The sequence below is a fragment of the Tupaia chinensis genome, unplaced genomic scaffold (genome assembly GCF_000334495.1).
Source record: "Tupaia chinensis unplaced genomic scaffold, TupChi_1.0 Scaffold000544_1, whole genome shotgun sequence".
NCBI lineage: Eukaryota > Metazoa > Chordata > Mammalia > Scandentia > Tupaiidae > Tupaia > Tupaia belangeri.
This window is the reverse complement of record NW_006160056.1, coordinates 1,066,939-1,074,412: the sequence shown is the minus strand read 5'-3', so window position 1 is coordinate 1,074,412 and position 7,474 is coordinate 1,066,939. Positions and strand designations below refer to the sequence as shown.

The 7,474-nt window shown below is 40.8% G+C and overlaps 1 pseudogene; it reads left to right on the top strand.

Annotated features, from left to right (window-relative positions):
* Positions 1-7,456: 7,456 nt before the first annotated feature.
* LOC114009492 (40S ribosomal protein S25 pseudogene) overlaps positions 7,457-7,474 on the top strand; it is a 1,767-nt pseudogene continuing 1,749 nt past the window's right edge.

The window sequence follows — 7,474 nt, the reverse complement described above, 5'->3', positions numbered from 1 at the left end:
ACTCAGTAGACGCAATAACAATAGTCCATCCTAAGGAATCTTCAGCATGTTCCAGAGTACGTCTTGCTTAACAAGGTGGACTAACTCTGCTGTCCAGGTCCCTTTGCTCTTACAGTAATATCCCACCTCCAACATCACACCTCATCTCTTGGTGACAGTCATTCTAAGATCTCTATTGGCTACACTGTCCTCAGCTCATGCAACCAAAAGTTTCCAAGTCATGTCTTCTCTTAGGCATCCAGGTCATCCATAGTCCTTAGGGATTTATTTAACATTGAAGAAGCACCAGAATTTGCCAGGCACTGGTGCTAGCCACTTAGACACCTTAGATACATTTTTTTTAAAATTTATTTAAAGAGAGATTTTTGCTATAGCATGTATGCTCGCTGGAGAGACAGACAGAAGAAAGTGAGAAATCACCTCCCAGAGGGAATGGCCACACTGCATCCACTTCTCAATTCTCCTCTCAGGATTTTGGCCATGTGGGAGTCTGACAAATTAACCATTACACCACCTGCTATTCCCAGCCATCTTAGATGTTTTTAAGAGAAATTTTCAAGAGTTTATTTTAAAATCTCGCTGACATTCTCAGCAATTCCATTGTGTACCTAGCAGTTTTGGCATGACCTATTGGGAGCTCCCACTGGACTAAGCCCTTGCTTTATAATTCAACCCCATCCTAAAATGTTGGACTCAATGGTAGAGAACTGACTCCAAACACCACCTATCTCTCACTCATTCTGAATCTTACTGTGGTGCATTGTCCCAGATCAAAACCTGGTAAAGAGGGTGATGTGGAAGGCAATAAAAAAGGCACAGGTTGAAAAATAATAGTTTGGGGGCCAGCAGATGGTGTAGCAGTTATGTCTCTGGACTACCACATGGTCGATTATGGTTTCCACTTGGACCTGGCAGCCTGAAACTCACACCAGGTACATGTACATGTGTGCCCCAAATCCTAAGAGAATGGGAGATCAGGGATTACAGCATGGCCATCCCGCCTGGAGAGGGGTGATTCTTACTTTCTCTCTCACTGTCTCTGTCTCTCTCTCCAGTGACCACATACACCCTAAAGAAAACAATTCTAAAAAAAAAGGATTATTATGTTATTTCCTATTTATTTATTTATAATCATTCACTGTACATCAATGGAGTATACAAAATGAGATTTTTCCATCCAGAATACATTGTATATTGGTTCAATCAAGGATATTACCATACATGTTATCATCAACAAATAATTTTCCATTTCTTGTTTCTTATATGTTTTGCTTTTATTTTCCCTCCCTTGATTCCCTACCTCTACCTAAAGTGCACGCATGCTCTCTAGACAGAAAGAGAAAGAGAGAGAGAGAAAATGAGAAAGCACTCCCCCAGAGAGGATGGCCACACCACAATCCCTTCTCTTCCATTTCTCCCTCCTCTCAAGATTTTAGGCACAGACACACATGGACCCAATGTGTTTCTCAAGCCACCAGGTTCAGGATTAAAATCATGCAGTCAGTCCCTCTGTTATCCACCACATCACCTGGTCCTATTATTTATTTATTTTTTTAGAGAGAGAGTTTTTTGTTATAGGGCCTGTACGCTTGCCAGAGACACAGAGAGAGACAGACAGAAAGTGAAAAATCACCTCCCAGGAAGGATGTCCATGCCACAATCCCTTCTCCTCCAGTCTCCTCTCGGGATTTTGGGCACGCACGCACACATGCTCAGCGTGAATTTAAGCCTGTAGGTCTGGGACTGAAACCACAGTCAACTACATGGAAGTCCAGTGACGTAACCATTATGCCATCTGCTGGTTTCCCTATTAATTTATTTTTAAAAGGTACTTTAGGAGAATGCTAACTACCTTGATAGTCACTGATTCGTGAGATGCTGGTATCCTTAGACCAGTCTTCTTTTTAAATGTTTCTTCATGATGCACTGCATGTATATGAGAGAAAGAAAGACCACTCTCCACAAGGGCTTGGTCATGTCACAGTCTCCTCTTCAGTCTTCCAGCCCACAAGGATCCTAGGTCAATGTGATAGGCTTGACATATTTTCAGGACAACCAGGCCACAGACTTGAACTGTAGTCGGCAGCATATGGCTTCCAGTTTGATGGACCAGAACTCTACCAACTATGCCATAGAGGTTGGCCTGCATTAGTCTTCTTTTATTGATTTATTTCACTTCATTAATTAGTTCATTTATGGGTTTAGACCAAATCTCAGAATTATATACTTGCTCTCATACTCATTTCATCCAGTCCACTGGTAATTTTATTTTCTCCAATTTATTTCTCTCCAATTAAAAAAAAATTTTTAAAGGTTTTGTCATAGGGCACATGTGTTCACTAGAGAGAGGCAGTGAGAGGGACAGTGAGAAATCATGCCCCGGGGGGATGGCCACATTGCAATCCCTTTTCCATTATCTTCTCTGGTTTGGAGGCACACACATACACTTGCCCAGGATGATTTTCAAGTTGCCATGTCTGGGACTTGAACCATGGTCAACCAAGTGGTAGTCCAGTGCCTTCACCACAACACCAGCTGCTGGCCTCTTTTCTCCAATTTTTAAGACATTATCCAATGGTTCTTTCTGTCCGACACCTTAGTGAACCTGCAGTGGTCACTGTTACTGTCTGGGCTTCATGATGTCGCCCACAATGACCAGAAGAAAGATGCCAGAAAGTCAGCCAAGGAAAAAGACCCAGTAAACAAATCTGGGGCAAAGGCCAAGAAGAAGTGGTCCGAAGATAAAATTCAGGACATCCAGAATACATTGTATATTGGTTCAATCAAGGATATTACCATACATGTTATCATCAACAAATAATTTTCACTTTCTTGTTTCTTATATGTTTTGCTTTTATTTTCCCTCCCTTGATTCCCTACCTCTACCTAAAGTGCACGCATGCTCTCTAGACAGAAAGAGAAAGAGAGAGAGAGAAAATGAGAAAGCACTCCCCCAGAGAGGATGGCCACACCACAATCCCTTCTCTTCCATTTCTCCCTCCTCTCAAGATTTTAGGCACAGACACACATGGACCCAATGTGTTTCTCAAGCCACCAGGTTCAGGATTAAAATCATGCAGTCAGTCCCTCTGTTATCCACCACATCACCTGGTCCTATTATTTATTTATTTTTTTAGAGAGAGAGTTTTTTGTTATAGGGCCTGTACGCTTGCCAGAGACACAGAGAGAGACAGACAGAAAGTGAAAAATCACCTCCCAGGAAGGATGTCCATGCCACAATCCCTTCTCCTCCAGTCTCCTCTCGGGATTTTGGGCACGCACGCACACATGCTCAGCGTGAATTTAAGCCTCTAGGTCTGGGACTGAAACCACAGTCAACTACATGGAAGTCCAGTGACGTAACCATTATGCCATCTGCTGGTTTCCCTATTAATTTATTTTTAAAAGGTACTTTAGGAGAATGCTAACTACCTTGATAGTCACTGATTCGTGAGATGCTGGTATCCTTAGACCAGTCTTCTTTTTAAATGTTTCTTCATGATGCACTGCATGTATATGAGAGAAAGAAAGACCACTCTCCACAAGGGCTTGGTCATGTCACAGTCTCCTCTTCAGTCTTCCAGCCCACAAGGATCCTAGGTCAATGTGATAGGCTTGACATATTTTCAGGACAACCAGGCCACAGACTTGAACTGTAGTCGGCAGCATATGGCTTCCAGTTTGATGGACCAGAACTCTACCAACTATGCCATAGAGGTTGGCCTGCATTAGTCTTCTTTTATTGATTTATTTCACTTCATTAATTAGTTCATTTATGGGTTTAGACCAAATCTCAGAATTATATACTTGCTCTCATACTCATTTCATCCAGTCCACTGGTAATTTTATTTTCTCCAATTTATTTCTCTCCAATTAAAAAAAAATTTTTAAAGGTTTTGTCATAGGGCACATGTGTTCACTAGAGAGAGGCAGTGAGAGGGACAGTGAGAAATCATGCCCCGGGGGGATGGCCACATTGCAATCCCTTTTCCATTATCTTCTCTGGTTTGGAGGCACACACATACACTTGCCCAGGATGATTTTCAAGTTGCCATGTCTGGGACTTGAACCATGGTCAACCAAGTGGTAGTCCAGTGCCTTCACCACAACACCAGCTGCTGGCCTCTTTTCTCCAATTTTTAAGACATTATCCAATGGTTCTTTCTGTCCGACACCTTAGTGAACCTGCAGTGGTCACTGTTACTGTCTGGGCTTCATGATGTCGCCCACAATGACCAGAAGAAAGATGCCAGAAAGTCAGCCAAGGAAAAAGACCCAGTAAACAAATCTGGGGCAAAGGCCAAGAAGAAGTGGTCCGAAGATAAAATTCAGGACAATTTCAAGTACTTAGTCTTGTTTGACAAAGCTATATATGACAAACTCTATGAAGAAGTTCCCAAAAAACTTACAACCCCAGCTGTGGTCTCTGAGAGGCTGAAGATTTTTGGTTCCATGACCAGGGCAGCACTTCAGGAGTTCCTAGCAAAGAACTTATCAAACTAGTTTCAAATCATAGAACTCAAGTAATTTATACCAGAAATACCTAGGGTGAAGATGCTGCCTGCTGGTGAAGATGCACATTTGAAAACATAGAAACTTCATTAAATAAAAAAGAAAGAAAAAACAATGTTACTCACGTTTTAGCTAAGGCTGCCATCGAAATCAATTTTATTATTATTTTTTTTAGCTCTCATAAGAAATGAAAACTATGTCCAAGTACTGTGTTTATATTTGATAAGTAACATAGGTATCTTCCAACTAATACCTTTACTTCTTCCTTTATTTCTTCAGTTTGGGACAAAAAGGATATTCTTAGTAATCTCTTAGAACAAAGAGACTTGGATAACAGGCTGATTGTGAACAGTAGTCGTTTCAGCAATTCTCACATTCACCCTTTGACTTACAGAGCGTTAACCTTAATCATGTATTTTACTGAAAACTAACTGAACAGATATTTGCATATAAAATACATTTGGAAACCATCATGTTCTTTTAATGTTAAAAACCAAAGACTCAGGGCCAGCAGATGGTATAGTGGTTAAGACACTGGACTTCAACATGGTCAATTGCAATTTGAGTCCTGCACCTGGCAGCATGAAACTCATGTTGGGGTCTTGTGTGTCCCAATATCCTGAGAGGAGAGTGGAGAAGGGATAGAGGCATGGCCATCTCCCCTGGGAGTTGATTTCTTGCTTTCTCTCTCCTGGTCTCTCTTTTTATCTCCGGTGAGCTCATGTGCCCTATAGCAAAAACCTCTAACAAAAACCCAAAGTTTCTGAAAAGGCATTGAGTCAGTTGTGGCTACGTCATAGACCATTTAATAAAATGATTACAAGGAAAATAGCATTGTATAATACTACATTTGTAATGTCATGTTAAATTAAACAATTGTATCATGACCTACTGAAGATAAAATTTAAGATTGAAAAAAATGTTATAATTCGCTCGGTATTTACCAGGATGATGATTAATGGCCAGTGTTGGTGAGATAGCTATCTAATACGGTTTTCTCCTATGGTTATACACCAAAATTAAGAGTATTTGATCCTAAAACAAATAGACTACTTGTATGATCAACTAGATAATTGACCAAATGGTCCTAATTCATTTCCCATAAGCCTAATCTTTATTTGGGCCTTCTTGTTAAAAATCTTTGTTGATATGATAAGGTCTATGTGGTGATTCATTATAACATCTTGGTATTGTGATGTGCATGTATGTGCGTATGTGTGAGAGTTAGGTTTAGGCTTATTTTACAACCCTGGAGCCTTTAACTAAATTTAGGAAACCATACTTAGTGATCCATGTTGGGAAAAAAATAAGAAAGAAAGAAAAAAACAAAATAAACCTAGAGTGCACATTCCCTTACCAGAGAGAGAAGAAAGTGAGAAAGCATGGGAAATAATCACACTGCAATCCCTTCTTCATTTTTCCTTTGGAGACTTTGAGTATGCATGCATATGTGCACCTGGCACATTTTTCAAACCACTGGGTTGGGAACTTGAGTTACACAATTGCACAGCCTTGTGCGATCCAACAGCCTTAACCACCACGGTGCCGGCTGACCCAGGATCCACATTTATGAGAGTCAGAGAGACAAAAAACAAGAAATCATCCCCTCAGTGGGGATGGCCTTGCCACAATCCTTTCTCACCAGTTCTTCTCTTGGAATTTTGGGCACATATGTACATGACACCTGGCGTTGATTTTCAGGCCACTGGTCTGGGACTTAAATTGTAGACAACCATGTGGGAATTCAGTGCTATAACCACTATGCCACCTGCTGGCCCCTTTTCTTTTCTTTTTGTCAGAAGGTGTGTGTGGTCACCAGAGACAAAGAGGCAGAGAGGGAGAGGGAAAAAGCACCCCCAAATGGAGCATGATTACTCTGCAATTCCTTCTCCTACATCATCCAATCCCACATCCAAAATCTTGTTGTAATTTTGTGCATGTACATATACATGTTCAGCATGTTTTTCAGGTTCCAGAGCTGGGACTTGAACCGTGGTCAGCCTTGTGAGATCTGGTTTCTTTTAATCAGCAGGCTATAAAGCCAGCCCTTTACATACACACACAAACACACACACAGACATACTTTAATATATGTGTGTGTATATGTATAGTTTATTTTATTTTATTTTCACGAGAGGGAGAGAAAGACAGAGAAAGCCTCAACAGTGTTTCACTGGGAAACTCTCCCATCTTTCTACTAGTCCAAGTCACGGACATATACACCCAGCATGTACACATAGATTAGGGAATCAAACCAGTGATCTTCCTTACAGATCTAGCGTCACTTGAGCAGTGCATCCCTGCTATGCCACCAAGCTGGACCTGAGTGAGAAATTTATTTATACGGCTTTTCCCCTGAGGGTGCTTTCAGATCAGTGTGGCTAAAACATTTACTAGTCATATTTGTTTTCAGGGTCAAAGCATACAGTTCCAGATCGATAGTGCAGCTGGAAACTGAAGGATATCTCAGGAAAGAAAGGGTAACAGAGGAGGTGCCCCTAAATCTGCATGTAAATTTCTTGAAATCCACAGGCCACTTCTAAGCAGCATAGGCATAGGACCTTATTCAAAAGATCCTGGTGGGAATAAACAGCTGGTATACTTCCACCCATCCAAAGGAGACAGATCTTGGAGTTTGAATTATACAAAGTTAAAGGAACTTAATAATAACTTTATGTTTTCCATTGAAATTGCCACACCTTGGGAATAAAGATTACGTCTTGAACTATGAATTTCTCATAAGCCTAAGAGCTAACTCAGTGAATCAGCCTAATGAAATGAAAAATCAAATTTCCACAAGTTCATTAGACAACCTCTGAGAATAAAAATCAGTGATGACAAACCTACAGTCTCTACACCTCCCAAAAATATGCAGGACATAATAAAAAATTAATAGAAGTGAGAAAAAAATTTAATTATAACCACTGTTGAGCCAGCCAGTGGCATGGCGGGTAAAGTGGCG